This window comes from Drosophila miranda, chromosome 3 (assembly GCF_003369915.1).
Source record: "Drosophila miranda strain MSH22 chromosome 3, D.miranda_PacBio2.1, whole genome shotgun sequence".
Lineage (NCBI taxonomy): Eukaryota > Metazoa > Arthropoda > Insecta > Diptera > Drosophilidae > Drosophila > Drosophila miranda.
Genome location: NC_046676.1, coordinates 479,659 through 505,779, shown reverse-complemented (window position 1 = coordinate 505,779; position 26,121 = coordinate 479,659). Strand labels below are relative to the sequence as shown.

At 46.0% G+C, this 26,121-nt stretch overlaps 1 long non-coding RNA gene and 1 pseudogene across 2 annotated transcripts; one reads left to right on the top strand and one right to left on the bottom strand.

Moving 5' to 3' along the window:
- The first annotated feature begins 15,243 nt into the window (after positions 1–15,243).
- On the top strand, positions 15,244–16,060 carry LOC117188343 (annotated as a pseudogene).
- A 5,168-nt stretch (positions 16,061–21,228) lies between these two features.
- Positions 21,229–21,860, bottom strand: LOC117188223. Of its 2 annotated transcripts, XR_004472521.1 has the most exons (3): positions 21,562–21,860; positions 21,450–21,495; positions 21,229–21,344 (listed from the first exon to the last, which is right to left on the bottom strand). It is a non-coding gene; the product is annotated as an uncharacterized LOC117188223 (long non-coding RNA). The 2 variants fall into 2 exon arrangements; XR_004472520.1 differs by lacking the exon at positions 21,562–21,860 and having other exon boundaries at positions 21,450–21,540.
- Between the last annotated feature and the right edge of the window lie 4,261 nt (positions 21,861–26,121).

Genomic DNA, 26,121 nt, shown 5'->3' with positions numbered 1-26,121 from the left:
CCATTTTCTCCTCCAGTTTCTGAGTGGCCTGGCCGTCAGCCATCGGGTGCTACAGGGGGACAAACGGATGACGGGTCGGCTCGCACAACTGTGAACTCGGAACTGAGGCGCAGCCGCTCCGGTTAGTAATTCCCGGTGCGGTCTGCGTCTCACACCCCCCCCCCCCCTAGGACACAGAGGGTTGCGAGCGAACCGTCACCCGCCGTAACTGTGCACACCGGTGGAAGTGCGTCTATACTCTCCCCGTGAGGGCGGCTGGAAACAGGTCCTAGCACGGTCATGTCTCTGCTAGGATGCTGGCGAATGGTAGTCGGGCGGAGAGAAGAAAACTCTCAGTGAAATTACCCCAATCCAAGGTGACACTGTTATATGCCGAGGGATGCATGGCCGGGGGGGTGCCCGGTCGCTAATATGCGGACTCTGGATACCTGCCGACCTCCAGTTTAAATCAGGCTTCCCGGGGCAAGCGGGCTATGCCTCGGGTGACCATCCCCTTCCCGCCTACTCGTGGGAACTACTATGCCAAATAATAAACATATAAAAACCAACAAAGCCGCAAAGGAGCTCGGTACTCCTCTTAAAGTACCGGAGGGACAAGCCAATCCCTCTGCACCAGCGCCTGGGAAACCGGGTCCAAAGAAGACGGGGAAGGAGACTGAGTCGGTCCACCGTCTTCAGGCAGCAGCCGCAGCTAGGGGGGGCCCGAAAAGCCAATCGGGTCCTTCCAAGTCGGGTGGCTCCAAGGGCGAAGCGGATACCGGGGTGGCTGCCAAGCAGAGCGTAATCGCGGCTGGTAAGCGCACCGGGACCGAAGAACCCATGGGAGCCCCGGCGGGCAGCGTCTCTGCACCACGGGGTGGAAAGCCGTCGTACCAGGACAGGAGACGAGCGGCTTTCATCCTGTCCAACGAAGACCCGAACTTCAAGGCGTCAGCCGAAGGAAAGGAGCAGAGGCTGTGGGCCTGCTCAATCCTTCCACTGTTCCAGCCAGCCAAAGCCGGAAAGGGCGCAGCCAAGGCCGCCAACAAGCGGCAACGCTCAGCGGAGGACCCCGCAAATCAGCCAGGCCAAGCCCAGCAAGCCAAGCGGGTGAAGACCCACCTCACGAACCGGTCGTTCGCTGAGGTGGCGAGGGGCAGGACCCTGATCGGTGTCCTGGACAGGGGCGCCGAGGACGGCCATGTCCCTCGCGATAAGTGGCACCTGGTGGAGAACGAGCTCCAGGACCGGTTCCTACTGGAACTGGAGGAGAACGGCGGACCACCGCCAAAGTGTGAGGACGCAGGGTGGCATCAAGGCAAGGTGAAAGCCATCGCCTGCCAAGACGCTCGCTCTGCGGCCCTCTACATGAAGGCGGTGGCTGCTCTGAAAGAGGTCTACCCAGGGGCGAAACTGGAGGCCGTGAGATGGGAGGATGTTTCCAGCCGCCCGAGAGCCAGAGCATGGGTCTCGGCAAAACCTGCAGAACCTGAGAAAATCCTCAGGCTACTGCAGGTCTGCAACCCCCACCTTCCCACAGCCGATTAGAAGGTGGCGAAGGTAGAGGACATCCAGGGGCAGAGGCGCCAGATTATCCTCGTCCTAAATGAGGAGTCGCTAGAGCCCCTCGCCAAAACAGACGGTGTGGTCGACTACGGGTACAAAAAGGTCACCATAACCACCTATAAGTCGGATCGCAAGGGCAGGCAAGCGGAGGTCGAGCCAGACCCGGAGCTGCCGAAGATCCCGAAAGAGGGGGCCTCGTGCGAGGAAGACAACCCGGCGTCGGATGCGGCGTTCGACGAGAGCGACCTAGCCAGAGGTCTCAGCCATATCGTTGTCGGGGAGGAGCCGGAGTCCTCTGACAGCGATCTAGCAGCAACAATGGTGGAGGCGAGCCTCAAGAATGTCGTTGACGCTCCTGCAGATAAACCTCCACCATTGTAAGGCAGCATGCGCTGCTCTACTGCTCCACCTGGCCAAGGGTGGAGCCGACATAGTCCTCATTCAGGAGCCCTGGATCCTCGGAAACAGGGTCTCCGGTCTGAGGACTTCTGACTACAAGCTATATGTAGCTGAAACCGCAGGTAAAATTCGTACCTGCATTCTTGCAAAAAGAGAGTTGCACCTATTTTTGCTCCCAAATTTCAGCAATGAAGACCACACCGCAGTGAGCCTCGAAGGCCAGGAGCGCTCATTGAGGATCTGCTCCGCATACATGGGGCATGAACAACCAGACCCCCCTCCACACGCGCCTCTCCGGGCTCTAATCGCAGACTGCTCGGCCAAGGACATCGGCCTAATTGTGGGGTGCGATGCCAATGCACATCACTGTCAGTGGGGAAGCACTGACACAAACGAAAGGGGTGAGTACCTTTTCAGTTACTTACTGACCACTCAGATGGTCTTACTAAACCGGGGTAGTGATCCCACCGTTATCATTAAAAACCGCAAGGAGGTCCTGGACCTCACGCTTGCCTCTCATGAGATACAGCGTAACATTGTATCCTGGAGGGTCCTGGAAGAGCACTCCTTCTCGGACCACAGGTACGTGGAAACTGTCTTCTCCTTCTCAGTACCGAAGCCAGTCCGATTCCGAAACATCAGGCGGACAAACTGGACTCGGTACTCTGATTACCTCTGTCGTGTTCTCCCTGAGCCCCCATCTGAGGAGGAGTTCTCCACGGAGGCCACGACTCGTCTTCTTAAGATCTTTACCGACGCCTGCAATAAGGCGCTCGACAAAGCATGCCCCTCTGGCAAGAACAGAGGCCGGAAGAAACCTGAATGGTGGAATCCGAAACTGGGTGAACTCCGGAAAGCCTCCCGGAGACTCTTCAATAAAGCTAAGGCTGAAAACGTTGAGCAAAACTGGGCCGAATACAAGACCAGTCTGTCAACCTACAACAAAGAACTTAGAAAAGCCAAACGCGCCTCCTGGCGTAAGTTCTGCAGCGAAATCGAGAGTAACTCAGAAGCCTCACGCTTGCGCAGAGTTCTCTCGAAGACAACACCCACCCTGGGCTACTTGAAGAACACCGACCAGTCGTGGACAACGTCCAGCGAGGAGTCGCTAAATCTTCTCCTAAATACCCACTTCCCTGGCTGCGATGAAAACAGACCCAACTACCTCGCGCCTCCTTCTGTCGCCTCAAATGCTATCTTGGGACTGCTAAGCCAGGAGAACATTTCCTGGGCGATCAGAAGCTTTAAACCCTACAAGTCCGCGGGGCCAGACGGCATTTTCCCTGCCCAACTGATTCACGCGGGACATAAAGCCATTAACTGGCTCAAAATAATTTACGAGGGAATCTTCTCCCACGGGTGCATTCCTGACACCTGGCTTCAGACCAAAGTCGTATTCATACCCAAGGCAGGCAAGCCCTCGCACACTGCCCCAAAAGATTTCAGACCCATAAGTCTATCGTCTTTTCTTCTAAAGGCGATGGAGCGGCTCCTGGGGCTGCATCTAACGGCGTGCATTCCGTCCAGTCTGATCTCAGACTCCCAGCATGCCTATCGGAAGGGAAGATCCACCGAAACGGCCCTACACTCGATCACATCGATCATCGAAGCATCCCTTAATTTTAAGGAGTACACCCTAGTAGCCTTCCTCGACATAGAAGGCGCCTTTAACAACATCCTTCCGACCGCCATCACGGGCGCACTGACGGATCTGGGCGTTGACTCCAGGACGGTGAGCCTGATCGATCAGATGCTACAATGCAGGACGGTTGAGGCATCACTGGGGACGTCAACGTGTACCAGATTTGTCAGCAGAGGCACACCGCAGGGCGGAGTCCTCTCGCCCCTCCTATGGAACGTGGCAGTGAACACACTGCTGCGGGAGATAGAGGGGGGTGGCTGCCGTGTGGTGGCGTACGCGGACGATGTTGCCATAGCATTCTCCGGAAAATTTCCGCAGACATTGTGTGAGTGCATGACAAGTACTCTCACGAAAATGTCGAAATGGGCAGACAAATGCGGGTTAGGTGTCAACCCGTCTAAAAAGGAACTGGTGCTTTTCACTAGGAAGTACAAAGTTCCGGTACTGATTCCCCCAAGACTATGTGGGGAAACGCTAGTCTTCAGCAACAACGCCAAGTATCTTGGCCTAATCCTCGATAGAAAGCTCGATTGGAAATTGAGCATAGAGGATAGAGTAAAGAAGGCCACAGTGGCCCTCTATACTTGCAGGAAAGCCATCGGACTAAAATGGGGAATGACCCCCTATATAGTTCGGTGGCTCTACACCGCCATCATACGACCAATCATGCTCTATGGAGTGGTGGTATGGTGGCCAGCCTTGGACAGAAGGACATGCCTCAATAAACTCAGCAGAGTTCAACGCATGGCAGAGCTATGCATAACTGGCGGGCTACGCACTACTCCAGGGGAAGCCCTGGATACTGTGCTGGACCTCCTCCCTGTGGATCTCATGGGAAAGAAGGTGGCAACACTTTCCGCCCTCAGAATGAGAGAAGCCAGACTGTGGAAAGCATCCGCGGTTGGGCACTCGGGAATCCTGATGAGACTCCCGCAATTACCAGAGAGGACAGATTACTGTATCCCCAGTGATCACCTCTCGACGCCCTTCCAGGTATCAATCCCATCTAGGGAGGACTGGGAGATGGGCGAACCAGGACCTGCAAATGCGGTCCACTTCTACACTGATGGCTCAAAGCTAGACGGCCGCGTGGGAGGCGGAGTCTACTGCAGCGAGCTGAACATCAGTCATTGCTTCACGCTCCCGGATCACTGTTGTGTGTTCGAAGCGGAGGTTGAAGCCATCAAGGAGGCCATTTCGATCGTCTCCAAATTACTTCTAGATACGCACTTAGTGTGCGTCTTCTCGGACAGCCAAGCAGCTATCAAAGCTCTAGGCTCAATATCGTCGAACTCAGCGACTGTAAATGACTGCCGCAGGTCTCTGCACGAGATCGCAGAGCAGTTAGATCTCTTCCTTATATGGGTCCCCGGCCACAGGGACATCGAGGGGAATGACGCCGCCGACGAGCTAGCCAGGCAGGGTACTACGATTCCTCTCCTACCGGAGAGGGAGCAAGTAGCGATGCCCTTGGCTACGTGCAGGCTCCTAACGCACGAATTGTTCGAGCAAAATGCCAATAGGAGATGGCAGCAAACCGTTTCCTGTATTTTTTCAAGATTGATATGGCCATATCGATCGAAGAAGCGCTCAGCAGAGCTGTATAAACTCAGCAGAGCACAGTGCTCTGCAGTTACTAGAGCCATTACGGGACACTGGCAGATCGGCACTCACGCCTCTAGACTGTCAATCCCTCATAACGACTTCTGCAGGAGTTGTCGCGACGAGGAGGAGGAGGAATCGGTCCCCCACTTCTTCTGCCACTGCCCAGCCCTTGGAAATCGTCGTCTTCGTATTCTCGGGGCCGCTTTCCTCACGGACATTTCGGACCTGTCCGTAATCAAACCAGGGACCTTGTCCAAATACATCCAAGCCACCGGATGGGACTGCCCTTAACCTGCAGTAGTATGCTCTCACGGTTCGGGCAACGCGAAGGGGCACATGCCCATGCGGCAACACAACGGACCTTTTATAGGTCCAAGTGAGCTTGGGGGCGGGAGGCTCTTATCCTTCCCCCTCCCGGCTACCGCCTTAACCTAACCTAACCTTCTGAGTGGCCTCAGCAGCGGCGGCCGCATGCTGGATCCGCTCCTGTGTCAGCAGTGTGATGAGGTAGTCCAGCTTCTGGCTGAGTTCATCGCTAGGATGGACGCTCTGATTACTCGCTGTGGGCTGGAATCCAGCTGTGGTCGCTGTGGGTGGAACCGACTGCCATACCTGCCTCCCTGGAAGAGGCTGGGAATGACTCGCTGGCTGCCTTGTGCGGAGTGCATCGGCATAGCTGCTCATCTGAGCTGGAGGAGCAGGAGCTCTTTTGTGTGTCGTATGCAGCGGTGGCGATACGTAACTAGCATAACGTAACGTAACCCAGCTCGCGCCTTGGCCTGATCCAGCAGGTTAGGGTAGCCAGAGTTACGTTACGCTATGGGGACTTTATTTATACCAATACTTAATATAGCATTTTAGGTACAATTTGTTGAGGCTGTTACTTAATATAAATGTATGTAAATAGCTGTCTACGGTTGCTAACAGCAGCCGTAGGCAGCAAATACGATGCTTTAAACAGCACGAAATCTCCATTGCCGGCAGTGCTGCCGGCGCAATCGTCCATATGGGGAAATCTCTCCACTTTGGCAACAGTCCGTTTGCCAGAGGGGGGAGAGGAAGTGGGTAGAGCTAAAGCATAATACTCTTGACTATAAATTAAGTTTAAATTTAAATTATCGACTAAGGGGAAACATTATGGTTGCCTTACATTGGCAGAAAAGGGAGATAATATATACATATATGTTATCTATTCTATATTTTTATACCCGATACTCAAAATGAGTATTGGGGTATATTAGATTTGTGGTAAAAGTGGATGTGTGTAACGTCCAGAAGGAATCGTTTCCGACCCCATAAAGTATATATATTCTTGATCATCAATAGCCGAGTCGATTGAGCCCTGTCTGTCTGTCCGTCTGTCCGTCCGTCCGTCCGTCCGTCCGTCCGTCCGTCCGTCCGTCCGTCCGTCCGTCCCCTTCAGCGCCTAGTGCTCAAAGACTATAAGAGCTAGAGCAACGATGTTTTGTATCCAGACTTCTGTGATATGTCACTGCTACAAAAATATTTCAAAACTTCGCCCCGCCCACTTCCGCCCCCACAAAGAACGAAAATCTGTGGCATCCACAATTTTTAAGATACAAGAAAACCAAAAATCGCAGAATCGTAGAGAATGACCATATCTTATAGACTGCTGAATCTTAATTGGATCGTATTATTATTTTAGCCAGCATCAAGAAAATAATTTCATTTTTTCTCGCCCTGTCTCTCTCTCCAACACACACGTAGGTCAGCCGGCTTTGCTTAGAGTAAAACATTAGCGCCTAGACCTCAGAGACTATAAAAGCTAGATTACCCAAATTTGGTATCCCACGCTCGTAAGATATCGGACCTTGACGATCTTGTTTCAAATTTCGCCACACCCTCTTCCGCCCTCGCAAAGGACGAAAATCTGGGGGTATCCACAAATCTCAGAGACTATTAACGCTAGAGTAACCAAATTTGGTATCCGCACTCCTGTTAGATCTCACTATAAAACGTATATCTCAAAATTTCGCCCCCACAAAGAACGAAAATCTGTTGCATCCACAATATTGCAGATTCGAGAAAACTAAAAACGCACAATCATAGAGAATGACCATATCTATCAGATTGCTGAATCTGGATGAAATCAGATCATTTTTATAGCCAATAAGAACAAATCAAGTTGCAGTCGCTACGCAGCGCCCGACGTCACGCTCAGACTGATTTTCTGTCTCTCTCGCACGCGCTCTTTATCGTGTCGTTCAGAGAGGAGGAGGAGCCCTACTGACTAAGTATCGGGTATAAATGTAGAGTTGCGGTCTCCGCAGCAACTCACAATGTTCCCCCTCGTTCTTCATATATATTTCCTAACTCTAAGAGCCCCCTTTCCACGCATAGCTACAAGGACACGCGCTGATGTGGAGGCAGAGACCATGAAGCCGGAAATTGCAGCAAGGACCCACACTGCATACTCTGCGCATATAAACCGGACCATGCTTCCGGAGGTTTTAAGTGCCCGGCGTACTGCTAGGCAGTTAGATTACTTAAATACTAAAGATCATCCAACTGAATCTAAACCACTGCAGGGTGGCCCAAAACCTTCTGACCCAATACGTTACAGAGCTCAGCGCTGACCCGGCACTGCTGATCGAGCCCTACAAGACCGTGAGCTCCAACACGTCGGTCACGGAACAAGCGGGGAAAGCGGCAATCTGGCTGTGCGGCAAACGGGCACGGCACCTAGAAGGATTAAAAAGAGCACAAGGATACGTACGAGGGAGGCTGAAAGACCTATGGGTATACAGCTGTTACCTACCACCAAGCTGATCACTGGAAGAGTTCAGCGACACAATCGACCAACTAGTAGATGACATCAGGGCACACTTGCCGTCGCTAGTAGCTGGGGACTTCAACGCCTGGGCAACGGAATGGGAGTCAACAACAACGAATGCCAGGGACATATTCCTAAAAAACGCTGGTTCCAACCTTCAGTAGAGCAGGTACCACATCCATCATAGACCTCACCTATATAAGTGCCCGATTAGCAGCGAACACGTCATGGCAGACAAGCGAGCAACCCGAGCGACCACAACGCAATCCTCTGCAGCATCCAGACCAAAAGCGCCACCAAAAGTATCGCTACAAGGGGACACAAGAGAAGCCACGTTAAAAATACAAGCCTTCCGGGCAGTCCTAGAAGGACTAGCTGAAATGGAAGGCACACGTCATGGGACAACTCTAAAGGGCATTAGCCGGTATACTGGTGGAAGCAGGAAATTGAGGAGGTCCGCCACGCATACATAGTAGCCAGAAGGGCGTACCACAGATCCAGCGGAACAACAGACTTCCAGGCGCTCAGGGAAGCCTATACCCAAAGAAGAAAGGCACTCAAGAAGGAGATCAAAACAAGCAAAAAACTATGCTTCCTAGATCTCTGCGACGTAGCCGGAAGTTATCTCTGGGGTAAGGACTACAAAGTGGTTATGAAGAAGACCGGCGCATTAAAGCACGCGGTACCATCATGAGCAGGAAAACTGGAGGCGATCGTTAAGCACATATTCCCAGCGCAGGACACGCAGGTAGATAGGATCGCTAGTACGGGACACCGAGTACCCCTAGTGACCACACAAGAGTTAAGAAAGCTGGCATTTAGCAATTTGATCTCAGCTTGACTGTCGTTTTAAATGTTTAGACGAGTTCACGTAAGGGAAACTGCATGAAGGCCGCTTGGAAGACGCTAGAGTGATCTGGGAGCCTGAAGGAGTGCCGTGTGTCTAGCTGCTCGGAGTAGATTCCTCCTACGACAATTTTGTCCAGCTTCGATTCATCAGTGAAGAGGTTTATGCCTCTGCAAGCATAACATGGCGCTTAGCGCATCATTTCATGTGGTGCGAAAAGGTCCACTGAAGCAAGGGCGGCAGTTAGCTTAACTTTGCCCAGCTGATTGGTGATTTTCCTTTTCGATAGGGAAGGCCACCACACTGTAACTCCGTAGAGTAGTATAGGTCTGACTATTGCCAGATTATTGCCCCACTTTAAGCCAATAGCTTTTTTGTAAGTCTAGAGAGATTTCATTGCCTTTTTAACTCTGTCTTTGACATTCATGTTCCAATTAATCTTGTTGTCAATTACCAACCCTTAGTAACTGGCACTGTCGCTGAAGGAGAGCCTGCATCCATTTAGTATTGGGGTGTTGAGAGGCGGGACGTTGTATTTATTTGTGAATAACACGAGTTCCGTTTTCAAGGGATTTATTCACAGTCCGTGCGATTCTATAATTGCATCCAGACAATCGAGCAAGTTTTGCGATCATTAAGTCGCAGAGTGTTTTGGGGGCATTTCCCCGAGAAGATAATTGCAACGTCGTCCGCGTATGCCACTGCTTTACAGTCCCCCCCTTCCAGGTCGCATAGAATCTTATTGACTACCGTGTTCCACAGAAAAGGAGAGGGAGGTGCCACCTTGAGGGGTGAATCTGTTCACATACCTTGTCTAGGCAAACGAGGACCAATAAGGATCATCAAGTGGCAGTCCACCCCCAGCTGAGTCAGGGCCTCCGTAATAGCTCCCGGCTTGACGTTATTAAAGGCTCCCTCGATATCGAGAAAAGTTATTAATGTTTATTCTTGAAGATGCAGAGACTTTGCTACACTCGAGATTATTTTATGAAATGCCGTTTCCGTGGATTTTCCTTTCCGGTAGGCATGTTGTGCACTAGTATGCAGCTGAAGACTTATGGTTGTCCTCAGTTGTAACCCGATAAGTCCCTTAAAAGTTTTGATTAGAAAAGTCGATAAACTGATTAGTCTAAAGTCTTTTGGGGTTGAGTGTGAGGCTTTCCCTGCTTTAGCAATGAAGACTATCCTAGCTTTAAGCCAAGCTTGTGGTATTGTACATACTGCCAGTATCTTCATGAAGATACATTGTAGCCAGTTGATGGCCGTATCACCGGCCTTCCGAAGTTGGGCCGGGATTACCTGGTCCGGACCATCGATTTTAACGGGTTGTTAAGACCTTAAAAGAAAAGTCTAGACATTTGCGAGTTGAGTTGTAAATTCAAACTAAATTTTATTCTTAAAATCAGAGCCTTATAAATGATTTGACAATGAGGTAGGAGGTACAATTTTGTATTCTATAATTATCGTTAGACCTACGCAAAGGATACATTTTACTGCGGTTGTCTATTTGAGTGCAAGCTTACATTAGGGTTATTTTAAGAATGCATTGGTTAAGTGTTTTCCCCATTTGTGTTTTGTTGTAGTATCTTTTAATGGGCTACAGATCTTTGTTTACCCCGAATTGTCATTACTTATCTACTTTATGTGATTTCTTTAGATCCCTTTTTTGGATACATGAGTGAATGTGTACAATAACATGTTTATGTTTGAACATTCTGCAAGGGGCAGAAAGTGGCATAATATGCTCATGTTTGATCATTCTGCAAAGGGCCGAAAGTGGCATGGTTTGTAATTTGATTCTTGTGAACTTCTTTGTCTACATTTTCTTTATACATACATAGCTATAATTAGAAGTACGGATAATCATTTACAGTCAATTACAGTGGGTAGGGAAGTGCTATCGTTTGTAGTCTTCGTGCTACTTTAATTCTTCTTATGGCATAGATTATTAATATTATGATTCCGATTATCAAGGCCGCATGTTCAGAAACATGATGGAACTTGAGTCCTTTTAAATCATGATGACCTTCTTGTAACAATTTTTGTTCGTGTCTTAACTTATCCATTTCTTCTGTATGGTTAATTAATCTTACTGTTAATGGATTCCGAACATCTTTTGGCATTTTACTTATATTACTTATATAAAAGGATGAAAGTGGCTCGTAGCTTTCTGTTTGAATACTGTGATGAGGTACTAGTATTTTGTCATCGGTTCGCACAGTACAATCATTTATTATTGTTAAAATTCCGCTGTTAATAGGCTGTAAATTTCCTTCAATTCTGTTCCTGTTCTTTTTCCTGGAAGCACCAATGTTTCTAATAAGCTATCTTTTATTTTTTCTATTTCTCCCTTTAACTGTATAGGTTTTTTAAAATATTTGGATTTAGTCTACCATGCTTAATATCTATCAGTAGATTAATAACTGCTGATTGAATTTTATCGCACTCTTCAATCAAGGAGCTTAGTTGCTTTGTTACCAAAAATAAATTTATAGATTTTTTGTACACATAGAAACTTTCCTTTAATGCTTCCGTTATGTTTTCTACTCTAGCGCTCATACTTCTAAAGTTCAAATTTATTTCCTCGGTAGTTCTTTTGAGAATATTTACCGTTGACTCTACCACCGATGTTTGTTTTTTAATTAAATCATCTAGGTAATGTTGGTTTTCTAATAAATTTTTCATATTTCCTTCCAACGTTTCCCTATCTTCGGCGTCCATTATCCCAAATAATATATGATAAAGTGAGCCCATAAACTCAAATGGTGCTCGCTTCTTTCTTTTATTATCCTGAGTCATGAAAAGTTTATTATTTTCCTCCAGGTCTGCAATTTGTCTTTCCATATTATCTAAGACATTATTGCATTGATCTTCAAAAGTATAAAGTTTACCACACACAACTCTCATTTTCCCAATCAATTCTCTCCCCTTTTTTATCATTTGGAAATATGTTATAATAAACAATTAAATCGCAGGATGAGGCGACTATTTAAACGTCCCCCATCGGGTCCAAATATATCGAAGTGGAACTGTTCATTTTTTCAATTGACCACTTCGCCTTTCCTCTGGCAGCAATGTTTGCACTTGATACTTGGCAACATAACACAAGCACTAACAATGCTGCCATTAGTCCCAGCTTGGACATTTGAGGTCTACTACGAGTACTTCTGGTCTCTTTTGGAGTCATTCCTGAGTCTTGCTCTTCTGACTCAATTCCAATTCTGACTCAATTCCAGCTAATGGACATATTTTAGTTATAGGTCGTTTTATCAACCCGTCTTGATTTTTTATAGTTACTACTCTGACTCTATCGTCCTTATCTTTATGTATTTCTTTTATTTTTCCCAAGGGCCATCTAGCTGGGTGACAGGTTTCATCTTTTATTAATACAACCTCTCCTTTTTTAATATTCGGCATTCCTATTTTCCATTTATTTCTTAGTTGCAGTGTGTGCAAGTAATCTTCTTTCCATTTAATCCAAAATTTAAATTTCATCTGAAATGTTTTCAATCGGGCCAAATATTGGCCTTCCAATAATAAAATGACCTGGTGTTGATACATCCAGATCGTCAATATTATTTGTAGCTGTAGAAATGTAATATACAAAGGGCGTGAATTTAGTACCGCTTCAATTTGACATACTAGAGTTGCCATTTCCTCATAGGTTAAATTATTGTCCCCAATTACCCTTTTTAAGTGATATTTCACTGATTTTACCCCAGCTTCCCAAATACCTCCGAAGTGAGGTCCTGCCGGGGGAATAAAATGCCACTCCATCTGTTCTCTTTCTAATATTGGAATTACTTTAATGTTGTCTCTGAGGGCTCTGTGGTATTCCTCGTCTAATTTGCGCGAAGCTCCGACAAAGTTGTTTCCATTATCGGAAAAAATTGTTTCACATTTTCCTCTTCTTCAGAAAAATCTTCTAAGTGCAGCTAGAAATGCATCTGAAGTAAGATCGCTGACTACTTCCAAACGAATAGCCTTTCTCGCCATGCATACGAATACGGCAATATATCCCTTATAGGATTTCTGCCCCCGGTTTTTAGAGCATCGGATTTGGTAAGGCCCGGCGAATGATGGAATTCAATGATGGAATTGATCCTCCGGATTCATCAATACTTGTCGGTACATCTTTTCAATGTCCGCTGTGACGTATTCACACTTATGAGTTCGAAATCGTAGCAGAATGGATATCGTTCAAAGATTTCCCGCTTGCTGACTTGAATGAGGCATCGAATACTACCCTAAAATTTGTTGTGGTGCTCTCAGGTTTGAGTACACAGTGATGTGAAATAAAGTAGTGTTTTTTAGGAACCTTTGATGCTGGCACAATCTTCATATGTCCTAGACCTTCATACTCTTCCATGTAGTCCACATAACTCATCCAAGTTTCTGTTGAGATGCGGCACTCCAACGCTAGGAATCTTTTTAGTTGCAGTTTCCAAAGACTCCCCCAGGGCTGAAGGGTGTTCGCAAAATAGGAGTTTTACAATAAACCGGCCATCCGAAGCTGTCTGAAGGTTTTCTGTAAAATGAGCTTCGCACTGTGCGTGGTTTTTCTTCCGACTCTAGATTGTCCTGAGTCCAGAATCTCTCTGTGAGCTCATTGACTCCCGTTGCACAAATGTTTGAGGAACTGTGGGCAGACTTGACTCTTCCTGCCACAAGCCATCCCAGTTTTGTGTTTTGTAGCAAGGGGCCTCATATCCTTAGCAGCTGTTCATCTGGTAGCAGCAATAAATAGTAATGCTCGGCTCCGATTAACATGTCGATTTTGCCTGGCTTATGGAAGTTTGGATCTGCCAGTTAGAGCTTGCTTCGTACGTTCAAGCTCTCTGAATGGAGTGCCTGAGCTGGTTGATCAGCTATTATCTGTGGTAATACGAAAGCTTCAATTCTTTGAAACCATTGTGAAGGGATTTCATGAGCACATTTACTCGTGCTCTGCTGGTCTTTGATTGACCTCCAATTCCTTCGATCCGTAATGTTGTGTCTTTTAATTTGAGTGACAACATTGATGTCATTTGTTCAGTGAACAAGTTAATCTGTGATCTTGAATCTAGCTGTTGGAATACGCCTATTCAACATTCAAATAATAACATTAAATAATATTATCGATATGTTAAGTATTATTATGTTGAGTTAGTCTGGTCACACTTGAAGTGTCCACTCTCTCTCTTCTTTTGTGTGATCTCGAATTGAATGTGTGGACCGGTGTTGCAGCAAAAAATAAATCAAAGAATACATAAATAACCATTAAAGAAAAACATAACTTAATACTGTCATTCGTTTACTAATTAACATAGCTAGTCAACCAATAGGTTATGGGCCCAGTCCACGCCAATTTAAATAAATTAAATTAATAACAAATAGTTGTGAAATTAGTTCCGCGTGCGTTCTTGTGGTTTTTTTTTTTTTTTGGTATGTGTGTGTGTATAATATATGCATACATAGAAAATGGAAAGAAATAAGCAACATATTAAGCCTTTTTGTGGCGAGAAATATTCTACATATATGGAAATTTAGAATCAGAGCTTTGTTTGCTGAATTAGAGGTGCTCCAAGTAGTCGATAACATAATGCCTAACGAAGTAGATGATAATTGGAAAAAGGCAGAGCGATGTGCGAAGAGCATTTTAATTCAATATTTAGGCGACGCATTTCTAAACTTCGCGGCAGGCGACATTTCGGCACGTGATATTCTGAAGAATTTAGACGCCATATATGAGCGTAGAAGCCTTGCGTCGCAATTAGCTGCACGTAAACGTTTAATAACACTCAAACTCTCAAATGAAATGACACTTTCGAGTCATTTTGTTATTTTTGATGAAACAGTGAGTGAGTTGTTAGGGGCGGGCGCTAAAATGGATGAGATGGACAAAGTGGCACATTTGCTGCAGACTCTACCTTCAACCTATAATGGTGTCATCACGGCAATCGAAACTTTGTCAGATGAAACTCTATCATTAGCGTTTGTAAAAAATAAATTGTTCGACTACGAGACAAAATTAGGAAATGAAAGTACTGATACAAGTAGTAAAGTCATGAAGGCAGTTGTAAGAAATAATAACAATTTTAATAATCGTAAAACGTTTGGATCTAGAAACACACGGCAAAAGATATTATTTAAGGGAAAAGCTAGAAGTAACATTAAATGCCAAGTAACTTGAGGAAGGTCATTCACAAATAAAATAAACAGAAGCGGGCCCAGATGACTTCCCTGTGGTACACCTGAAGTAACGTTAACAATATTTGACAACACATTAGAAAACAAAATACGTTGAGTACGGTTAGAGAGATAGGACAAAATCCAATCTAGAAGATTCGTTGGGAACCCTAATAAAGAGAACTTGTGAATAAGCAGAGCATGGTTCACAGAATCGAATGCCTTTCTGCTTACCACGTTTCCGTGCGAGTTGTCCAAATGACAACCAGCCTCCCAATTTCGAAGAATCGCAAGTTCATCTCCGACGGTATCTTCAAGGCTGAGCTGAACGAGTTTCTGACTCGTGAGCTCGCCGAGGATGGTTACTCCGGTGTGGAGGAGCGTGTGACCCCTTCCCGCACTGAGATCATCATCATGGCCACCAAGACCCAGCAGGTGTTGGGCGAAAAGGGACGCCGCATCCGCGAGCTGACCGCTATGGTCCAGAAGCGTTTCAACTTCGAGACTGGCCGCATTGAGCTGTACGCCGCGAAGGTCGCCACCCGTGGTCTGTGCGCCATTGCCCAGGCTGAGTCGCTGCGTTACAAGCTGACCGGAGGACTGGCCGTCCGTCGCGCCTGCTACGGTGTGCTGCATTTCATCATGGAGTCGGGAGCCAAGGGCTGTGAGGTTGTCGTGTCCGGCAAGCTGCGTGGTCAACGTGCAAAGTCGATGAAGTTCGTCGATGGCCTGATGATCCACTCTGGGGATCCGTGCAACGACTACGTCGAGACTGCCACACGTCACGTGCTGCTGCGCTAGGTAGTGCTCGGCATCAAGGTCATGATCATGTTGCCCTATGATTGGCCACAAGAAGCCACTGCCCGACAACGTGTCCGTGGTGGAGCCCAAGGAGGAGAAAATCTACGAGACCCTCGAAACGGAGTACAAGATCCCGCCACCCAGCAAGGCCCTGGACGATCTGTCTGAGGCGAAAGTTTTGTAAACTTAGTTTTACTGTTCATCAAATGAGCGACTAGTCCGAGTCGCCCCGTAAATACAACAAAAAAAACAAACTAAAGTCCGTAAAAACTACATCCGTCTGCAAACCACTTTGAAAACCACGGTGGATTAAGTAAGAAAACTCAAGAAGGTTAGTCGATGTTGAACGATGTCTGAGTAAATCGTGTTGCGACAGAGACAAGACTGGGAGACAAGACTGTACCAAAGAGAGGTTGAAGAGAAAGGTCAAGGGTTTGCAAAGGGACTGGGCACAGTGTTTTAAAATGCAACTTGGTACCTTATCTGGACCCGCAGAAAACGATATGTCCATAGATGACAAACCTTCTAGAACAACGCTTTCCTCGAAAATAGCCAGATCGAGTGGGAACGCTGTGAGTTGCTGCGGACACCGCAACTCTACATTTATACCCGATACTTAGTCAGTAAGTCTCCTCCGGCAGACGCCGCAAATATTAAACGACACGACAAAGAGTGCGTGCGAGAGAGACAGAAAATCAGTCTGAGCGTGACGTCGGGCGCTGCGTAGCCACTGCGAATTGATTTGTTGCTTTTGGCTATACAAATGATCCGATCTGATCCAGATTCCGCAACCGGATAGAAATGGCCATTTTCTATGATTGTGCGTTTTTAGTTTTCTCGAATCTGAAATATTATTTTCGCCCTTTGTGGGGGCTGAAGGGGGCGGGGCAAAGTTTTGAAATATACTTGTAGTAGTGACATATCACAGAAGTCCGGATATAAAACGTCGTTGCTCTAGCTTTTATAGTCTTTGAGCACTAGGCGCTGATAGGGACGGACAGACAGACGGACGGACGGACAGACGCCTCAATCGACTCGGCTATTGATGCTGATCAAGAATATATATACTTTATGGGGTCGGAAACGATTCCTTCTGGACGTTAAACACATCCGTTTTCACCACAAATCTAATATACCCCAATACTCATTTTGAGTATCGGGTATAAAAATGCTGTTAGCGTGAGGTAGCTGGTACGGATACGGAGTTGTAAATTTGAGATGAGTACGTTATTTGGAAAAAGGTAGCGAATAAATTTGCAATACCAACAGCAGAAGCTTCTGTCTTGTTCTGGTAATGAAGGGACGGAGGAAAAGAATTTGACTTACGCTTAGAGTTAACGAACGAAAAGAACTTTTTAGGATCACTACGAAACTTTCTACTACATTATGAAAGGTAATGATTATAACACTGACTATCAACAGCAAGGAACAGAGAGCAAGCGGAGAAGTATAGAGCCGACGTGGAGCCCGACTTCTGGTACTTTTAATAGAGCCTGGATTTATTCTTTTTGAAGTATGACAAATACTTGGAGAACCAGGGAGGCTTGGACGATACAAGTACAATGATATCTGGAACAAATGTATTAAGGGTGGAGTAAATAGAGTTATAAAACGAGTTAAAAGTTGCTTCTGTGTTCGGTAATCTTTTGGACGTTGACATGCAATGACTGCATCTTTCAAGAGGCGATGCAGTTACTGCACCGTCAAGTGGCCCGTGTGACACCAGCAGAAGGCTGTTACGCGCGGATCCCAGGCAAAACGCAGCCCTCCTCCCGCCCAACCGACCGAGGAGCGCTGCCGCATGACGCGCGGTGCGTAGCCGAACCAAACGCGAACATGCAAGAAAGATAGCTATTAGACTAACATTCGATGAAAATTAGTACTAAACTTACTAAGAAACTAAGCATGTAATCAAAATACAAATACCACTACAGTTACTAATTAATAGAAAGGTGTGTAAGGACTAATAATTTAATAAGAGGAAGAGAATTAGTGGTGGATATAATATGGTAGAGGGAATTATAATCCGAGCATAAGACCCTAAACGGTTCATGCAAGGAATAATTCGATCTACAAAGTGGAAGGAACAACGGTATAAAATTTCTAGTCAGTCTAATAGGAATCGTGAAGTTTATGCGGCTCAACAGATCAGGGCTGTCTATGTCACCCCTGATCAAGTTGTGCATAAATATCACACCATGCATTTTTCTACGGTTAACTAAGGATGGGAGGCTTACTAATAGTAGTCTACTAGAGTAAGATGGGAGTCTTACACCCGCATCCCAGTTAAGGCCCCGCAGAGCAAAGAGTAAAAAGTTTTTCTGTACTGATTCTATACGGTCCTGGTGTACTTTGTACTGAGGGCACCATACACAGGAGCCGTATTTTAAGATCGGACGAACAAGCGAGGTATAGAGTCTTTGTTATATAGGGGTCGTCAAATTCCTTTGACCACCTCTTTATAAACCCAAGCACGCCCATGGCCTTATTTACCATGGTAGAAATGTGTTCGGAAAACTTTAACTTGGGGTCTAACATAACACCCAGATCATCCACCAGGGTAATTCTCTCAAGAGAACCACCAAATAGGGTGTAGGGAGCCAACAAAGGGCTAGAACGATGAAATGTCATAACTTTGCATTTCGAGGCATTAAGGTGTAACAAGTTTGCACAACACCATGACTGAAAGTTATTGAGATCGGATTGCAAGCGAGAATGAAATGAAATGTCCTTGTACTGGACACAGAGTTTAACATCATCCGCATACATAAGTACTCGAGAGTATGTTAATACTGAAGGCAAGTCATTAATAAAGAGTGTGAAAGAGTAAGGGGCCTAGATGGCTGCCTTGTGGTACTCCCGAAGAAACCTTTACTGGTAAAGAGAGGGAGTTTTTGAAGAGGACTCTTTGAGACCTAGAACAAAGATAGCTAGAAATCCATCTCAGGAGGTTGGGCGGAAACCCTAAAAGGTCAAGTTTATGCGCTAAAAGGGAATGGTTTACAGAGTCGAATGCTTTACTAAAGTCGGTGTAAATAACATCCGTCTGTAAGTTACATTGAAAGCCTTTAATAATGAAAGAGGTAAACTCTAACAAGTTCGTGGTGGTTGATCGCCGCCTTATAAATCCATGCTGAGTTGGAGATATAAGTGACTTGCAGATATGTTGCAAGTGCAGAGTTAAAACCTTCTCAAACATTTTAGGAATAGCGGATAACTTTGCTATACCTCTATAATTTTTTGCATCAGACTTGCTACCTTTTTTATGGAGAGGAATTATAAACGATTCCTTCCAGATCGGGGGAAGCAAGAAGAATCAATGGACAGGGTGAATAGTTTAAGCAAAGGTCCACACAGATCCTCGGCGCAGTACCTGAGTACACAACCTGGAACCCCGTCTGGACCCGGTGAAAACACCGGCTTAACTAGTCGAGGATCATGAAGTAGGGAACATTCATTTAACAAGGGACTGAAAATGCCGTTCGATCTCGGTAAACCGTATGGGTACGGATGACCAGAGTAGCTTTCCTCAGAATAGGTGGTTTGGAAAAATTGGGCAAAAAGATCGGCAATTGCCTGATCATATTTGCCGACGTATTACAAAATGATGGATGGATGTGCGGACGTTCTACGCTTACTGTTTACGAAGCTGTAAAACTGTTTAGGGTCCTGAGAAAAACGTATCCTGCATCGAGATAGGTAGTTCTTATAGCATTGAGCATTAAAAACTGAAAAGTTTGACCGAGCTATTACATAGCGAGAGTGAGAAGTAGGAGAACCCACTTCTTGAAATTTTGTATAAAGTCTTGATTTTAAGTTTTTTAGACTGGATAACTCTTTGGTAAACCAAGGGGGTTTTCCAGATCTAGTCGGACAAGAAAGCGGGACACAAGAATCGAAAAATGTGCCAAGAGCATTGTAAAAAATGTTTGTGCCTTTTATGATATCAGTGCACAAGTACAAAGCGGACCAATCAAAATCACTAATGAGGTTATTAAGCTTCGCAAACTCGGCTTTACGAAAGCAGCGGACACGTTTGGGCAGCCTACTCGACCGATCCAATACAGTTGGTCCTATATCTAGCGACACCTCGAAAATAGGGTGGTAGGCGTCTTCAGGTATAGTGAGCGGAAGGGCTCGGGATAGCTTAACATTTGGTTACCTCGACGTGATTGTGCAATAAGCAATCCATCAGTGCAATCACAAACTAATATAGCATTCAAAGGTCTAAACTTATTGCCATCTCAACCAGTGTAATCGACCACATAAGTTATCCATACATATATACATACACCGGCCTTCCCTGCATATTCGGTAGTACAAGTAGCTGTTGGCCTGCGCTTCTCTTTTCGGTCATCTTCCCGCAAGAAACGTTTCTTACACCGGCTGTCTTTGTATATCCGGTTTGTACATAGCTGTTCGCTTGCTGTGCTCGGTTTTTGTCGTCTATTGCTCGTGTTAGTCTTTACGATCATCTTCCCGCTAGAGATGTTGCTCTCCCTGCTAACGCTGCCGCTACCATGGAAATTAATGCTGCTAACGAAATTCCAATGACCAGTGAGCAAAACAGGGTGTCTTTTTTGAAGCTTAAGTCAACGGAATTATGCGTAAAAATGAAAAGGTTGGCTACCGCTTGGCAGAATGAGTCGTCGGAGTGTGACTACTACATGCTCGTGGTCAAGCAAGAGCAATTCGAGAAGTTGATCGGCAAATTTGAGATGTCTCACGGCGAGCTTGAGGAATTAGATCGAAACGAGATTCACAGTGGATTGTGTGACATTTTTGAGTCACTTGCCAGCTCGCTGAAGGCGGCGATTATGAGGGAAATGGCTAAGAGTAGCGGCCACATGCCGACTCATTCTACCTTGGCTGGAGGTTGAGTCTGCCGACTCGCAATTTCTACCTCACCGTAGACAGGTACCATCCCTGCCTCCTATACAATTGCCGACGTTTAGCGGCGCGTATGCGAACTGGACGGACTTTTATTCAATGTTTGCCACCATCATCGACAGCCATCCGGGCTAAACAAACATAGAAAAGCTCCAGCATTTGCGTTCCTGTCTGCTGTAATGTGTTCCGGTGTTCTGGTGTGGTAGCTTTCGAGATGCATTCCACAAACTAGACAACTTGCATCGATGTTATGGTTAGCACTGTGTGGGATCTTTCGGCTAGGGCTCGTCGGATGGGGGGGATCTTTCAGTTGTTCCAGCTAAACACATACAAGAGATTCTGGTGCTAACCTGGCCGTTAGGTGTTATACAAATCAAATCAATAGTGCCATATGCATCGCCGCACGGAGTTAGGTCTTGTAATCTCCGCGTTTACCCGCCCTACCATGTTAACTCTGCTCGCCTATTTCTTGTGTTAACCCTTAAACCTCTATATGTTCCCCCTTCCCAATACCCCTGTATAGTTACTCTACTCCAATTTCATGTTGATCAATCTTCAGTGTATTTTCATATTTTAACTCCACTCCAACTAACAACCATCCTCAGCATCACCTCAAATCTTCATAACATCTTATTTATCTACAGTTACAGCAACTTAATTTTAGGGGTTTTTTATATATATAAAGAGGAGAAAAGTTTAGAAGAACAAATAAAATTATAAGCAAAGCGGTGTTTTTCTTACTTTTAGTGGTAGCTTACGTTTGGTTTTCCATCGCTGCAACAGGCCTGCATGCATTGATGTGTCCTAGATTAGATTATAATGTACAAAATTTAAATGCAAAAAAATAATAATAATAGCAATAGTAGCTACGGTTGAATTCAGTGTGTGTGTGTGTGTGTGTCAATCATTTTCCTTGAAGACATCCGATATGGATATGTCTGTGCCTATCCAGGCCACGACATAGAATTTCAGAGGCAACTGTATGTCCTCTGCCAAGGTCAACAATAAGGTTGATCGCAAATTTTCGTTGTGCGGCAGAAGTTTGACCTCCGTTGGATAACTTTCGTCAATATTAAATTACACTGGAGAAACCGAGATCGACTGGCAAAGCTCAGACCCCTTTTGGCGAAGAAAAATTTTATCAGCCACATGTCAAAGCGGGGGGTTATGTAATTAATTAATTAATTACCTTTTGGAGCTTGAAACCGGGTTTATCTTTGGAGAATCACTGATTTTTCGGCTTTTCGGCACACTGATCTTAATTTTTGGGGCAGCTTGGCATGTGCACCCTACTTTCGACGATTTATTGATTTCAATTTTTTTTTCAGACACGTGTATAATCTTTTATTCTTTTCTTTTCTTTTATCTCGCCGTACCACCAAACTGACCTTCCACAATTTAGTTCCATGGATCGAATGATCCAGCGCTTGAGCTTTGATTTTGTTTCTTCATCCCATTCTAAAGCACAAGGGCTAGATAACCCACCAAGATAACCCAAAGCTCGCTCTCCCGTCAAAAGCTTTCGCTTTATTCCCGTTTATTCCCTTGCATGCAGATAAGCTACAGTTCTGTGCACACAAATAAGTCCATCCAAATATGGGCCGTCACACTGCGGAATTCGGCATTGGAGACTGTTCGGTCGCTAGAAATCTCGGATGGCAATTATGCTGTGGCATTAGATTTGTTGGAAAACAGGTTCCATAATCGGCGATTGGTCTTTCAGCCGGTGGAACCAGGGTCAGTGGTCATGGTACAAGAACATTCGGACAGATTTAATTCTTATATGCGCGAGTTACCGATAACGGTACCGCGGCACCCCCACCTAAACCCCCTCGGGCCATGGCAATGTCCCGTTGAACGACTATGTCATTCAACCCGGACATTGTAATGTCCAGCTCAACACTTCGAATACTTTGACTGTCGCAACATTCTACTTAACGCGGCACAAACAGCCGCCTACACATAACATAAAAACGAGGGGGAACGTTGTGAGTTGCTGCGAAGACCGCAACTCTACAGTTATACCCGATACTAAGTCAGTATGGCTCTCCTCCGGCAGACGCCGCTAATATTAAACGACACGACAAGGAGTGCGTGCGAGAGAGACAGAAAATCAGTCTGAGCGTGACGTCGGGTGCTGCGTAGCCAGTGCAAATTGATTTGTTCCTTTTGGCTATAAAAATGATCTGATCTGATCCAGATTCAGCAATCTGATATATATGATCATTATCTATGATTCTGCGTTTTTAGTTTTCTCGTATCCTCAATATTGTGGATGCAACAGATTTTCGTCCTTTGTGGGGGCGGAAGAGGGTGGGGCGAAATTTTGAGATACACGTTTTATAGTGAGATCTAACAGGAGTGCGGATACCAAATTTGGTTACTCTAGCCTTAATAGTCTCTGAGATTTGTGAATATCCCCAGACTTTCATCCTTTGCGGGGGCGGAAGGGGGTGTGGCGAAATTTTGAAACAAACTTGTCTCGGTCCGATATATTAGGAGTGTGGATACCAAATTTGGTTACTCTAGCTTTTATAGTCTCTGAGATCTAGGCGCTAATGTTTTACTCTAAGCAAAGCCGGCTATGCTTCGTGTGTGTTAGAGAGAGAGGGCGAGAAAAAATGAAATTGTTTTCTTGATTCTGGCTACAATTATACGATCTGGTTCAGATTTTGCACTCTAGAAGATATAGTCATCTTCTACGATTCTGCGTTTTTAGTTTTCTCGTATCGTCGAAATTGTGGATGCCACAGATTTTCGCCCTTTGTGGGGGCGGAAGTGGGCGGGGCAAAGTTTTGAAATATTCTTGTAGCAGTGACATATCACAGAAGTCTGGATCCAAAACATCGTTGCTCTCGCTCTTATAGTCTTTGAGCACTAGGCGCTGAAGGGGACGGACAGACGGACAGACGGACGGACGGACAGACGGACAGACAGACATGGCTCAATCGACTCGGCTATTGATGCTGATCAAGAATATATATACTTTATGGGGTCGGAAACGATTCCTTTTGGACGTTACACACATCCACTTTTACCACAAATCTAATATACCCCAATACTCATTTTGAGTATCGGGTATAAAAACATCGAAACTGGAACCCGACATCCGGCGTAATGCCGACTCGGCGGTTTCACATACGCTAGCCCGTTGCAACATTTTATCCCCGCTGACGAATTACGTTTCGCCGACGGCAGAAAACTTATCTCCGCTGGCAGCACATTTACTTCCGGCGGCGAGGAATTTATATCCCCTGCCGGACATCTTATCTATGCTGACAAAATACATCTCTCCGCTGGCGGAAAACTTATCTGCGGTGGCGGGAAATTTATATCCGCTGGCGGAAAACTTTTCTCCAGAGGGGGAAATTTATATCCCCTGCCGGACATCTTTTTTCAGCTGACAAAATAAATCTCTCCGCTGGCGGAAAATTTATCTCCGGTGGCGGGAAATCTATATCCCCTGCCTGACAACTTATCTCTGCTAACGAAATACGTCTCTCCGCTGGCGGAAAACTTATTTCCGGTGGCGGGAAATCTATATCCCCTACCGGACAACTTATCTCTGCTGACGAAATACGTCTCTCCGCTGGCGGAAAACTTATTTCCGGTGGAGGGAAATCTATATCCGCTGGCGGACAACTTATCTCCGCTGGCAGACAATTTATTTCCGCTGATGAACTACGTTTCTCCGCTGACGAAATGCGTTTCTCCGCTGGCAGAAAACTTATCTCCGGCGGCGGGAAATTTATATCCCCTGCCGGACAACTTATTTCTGATGACGAAAAACGTCTCTCCGCTGGCGGAAAACTTATTTCCGGTGGCGGGAAATGTATATACCCTGCCGGACAACTTATCTCTGTTGACGAAATATGTCTCTCCGCTGGCAGAAAACTTATCTCCGCTGGCAGACAATTCATCCTCGCTGACGAACTACGTTTCTCCGCTGGCAGAAAACTTATCTCCGCTGGCAGAAAATTTACCTCCGGCGGCGGAAATTTATATCCCCTGGCGGATAACTTATCTCCGCTGACGAAATTCGTCTCTCCGCTGGCGGAAAACTTATCTCCGGAGGCGGGAAATTTATATCCGCTGGCGGACAATTTATCCCCGCTGGCAAACAATTTATCTCCGCTGACGAACTACGTTTCTCCGCTGGCAGAAAACTTACCTCCGCTGGCAGAACATTTACTTCCGGCGGCGAGGAATTTATGTTCCCTGCCGGATATCTTATCTCTGCTGAAAAAACACATCTCTCCGCTGGCGGAAATCTTATCTGCGGTGGCGGGAAATTTATATCCGCTGGCGGAAAACTTTTCTCCGCCGACAGACATCTTATCTTCGCTGCCGGACAACTTATCTCTGCTGACAAAATACGTCTCTCCGCCGGCGGAAAACTTATCTCCGGTGGCGGGAAATCTATATCCCCTGCCGGACAACTTATCTCTGCTGACGAAATACGTCTCTCCGCTGGCGGAAAACTTATTTCCGGTGGAGGGAAATCTATATCTTGTTAGGCAGCCGATATTAACCCTAACCAACCCCATATTAGCCCTTACCGATACTAACCCTAACCGATTCCGATATTATTCTGCGATATTATACTATTATTATCCCCTGCCGGACAACTTATCTCTGCTGACGAAATACGTCTCTCCGGTGGCGGAAAACTTATTTCCGGTGGCGGGAAACTTATTTCTGGTGGCGGGAAATCTATATCCCCTGCCGGAACTCTTATCTCTGCTGACGAAATATGTCTCTCCGCTGGCAGACAACTTATCTCCGCTGGCAGACAATTTATCCCCGCTGACGAACTACGTTTTTCCGCTGACAAACTACGTTTCTCCGCTGGCAGAAAACTTATTTCCGGTGGCGGGAAATCTATATCCCCTGCCGGACAACTTATCTCTGCTGACGAAATACGTCTCTCCGCTGGCGGAAAACTTATTTCCGGTGGAGGGAAATCTATATCTTGTTAGGCAGCCGATATTAACCCTAACCAACCCCATATTAGCCCTTACCGATACTAACCCTAACCGATTCCGATATTATTCTGCGATATTATACTGCGAGAAGTCGGAGTTGGACGATCGACAAGAGAGAGAAAAGACGTGAAATAAATAAGTTAATAAAAATTAAACGAAGAACTGCGACACAACTTCAGAAGTGGGATACGCAATCCAAAGCAACTTTTAAAACTCCTACAGTTATTTAAATTTTAAACAAAGTCATTATGAACCCCGCTGCCATTGAGAAGCAGCAGCTGTTGGACTGGATAGACGGGCAAGGAATTGCGCACTCGAGCAATGCAACTTTGCGGCAGCTGCAGAAACTCGCGTACGAAAATGGTTATGTCCCTGATCGTCCAACCAGCCCTGTAGTTCCGACCAAATTTAACGCTTCAGCCGAAAACGACTCCGAAATTCCAGC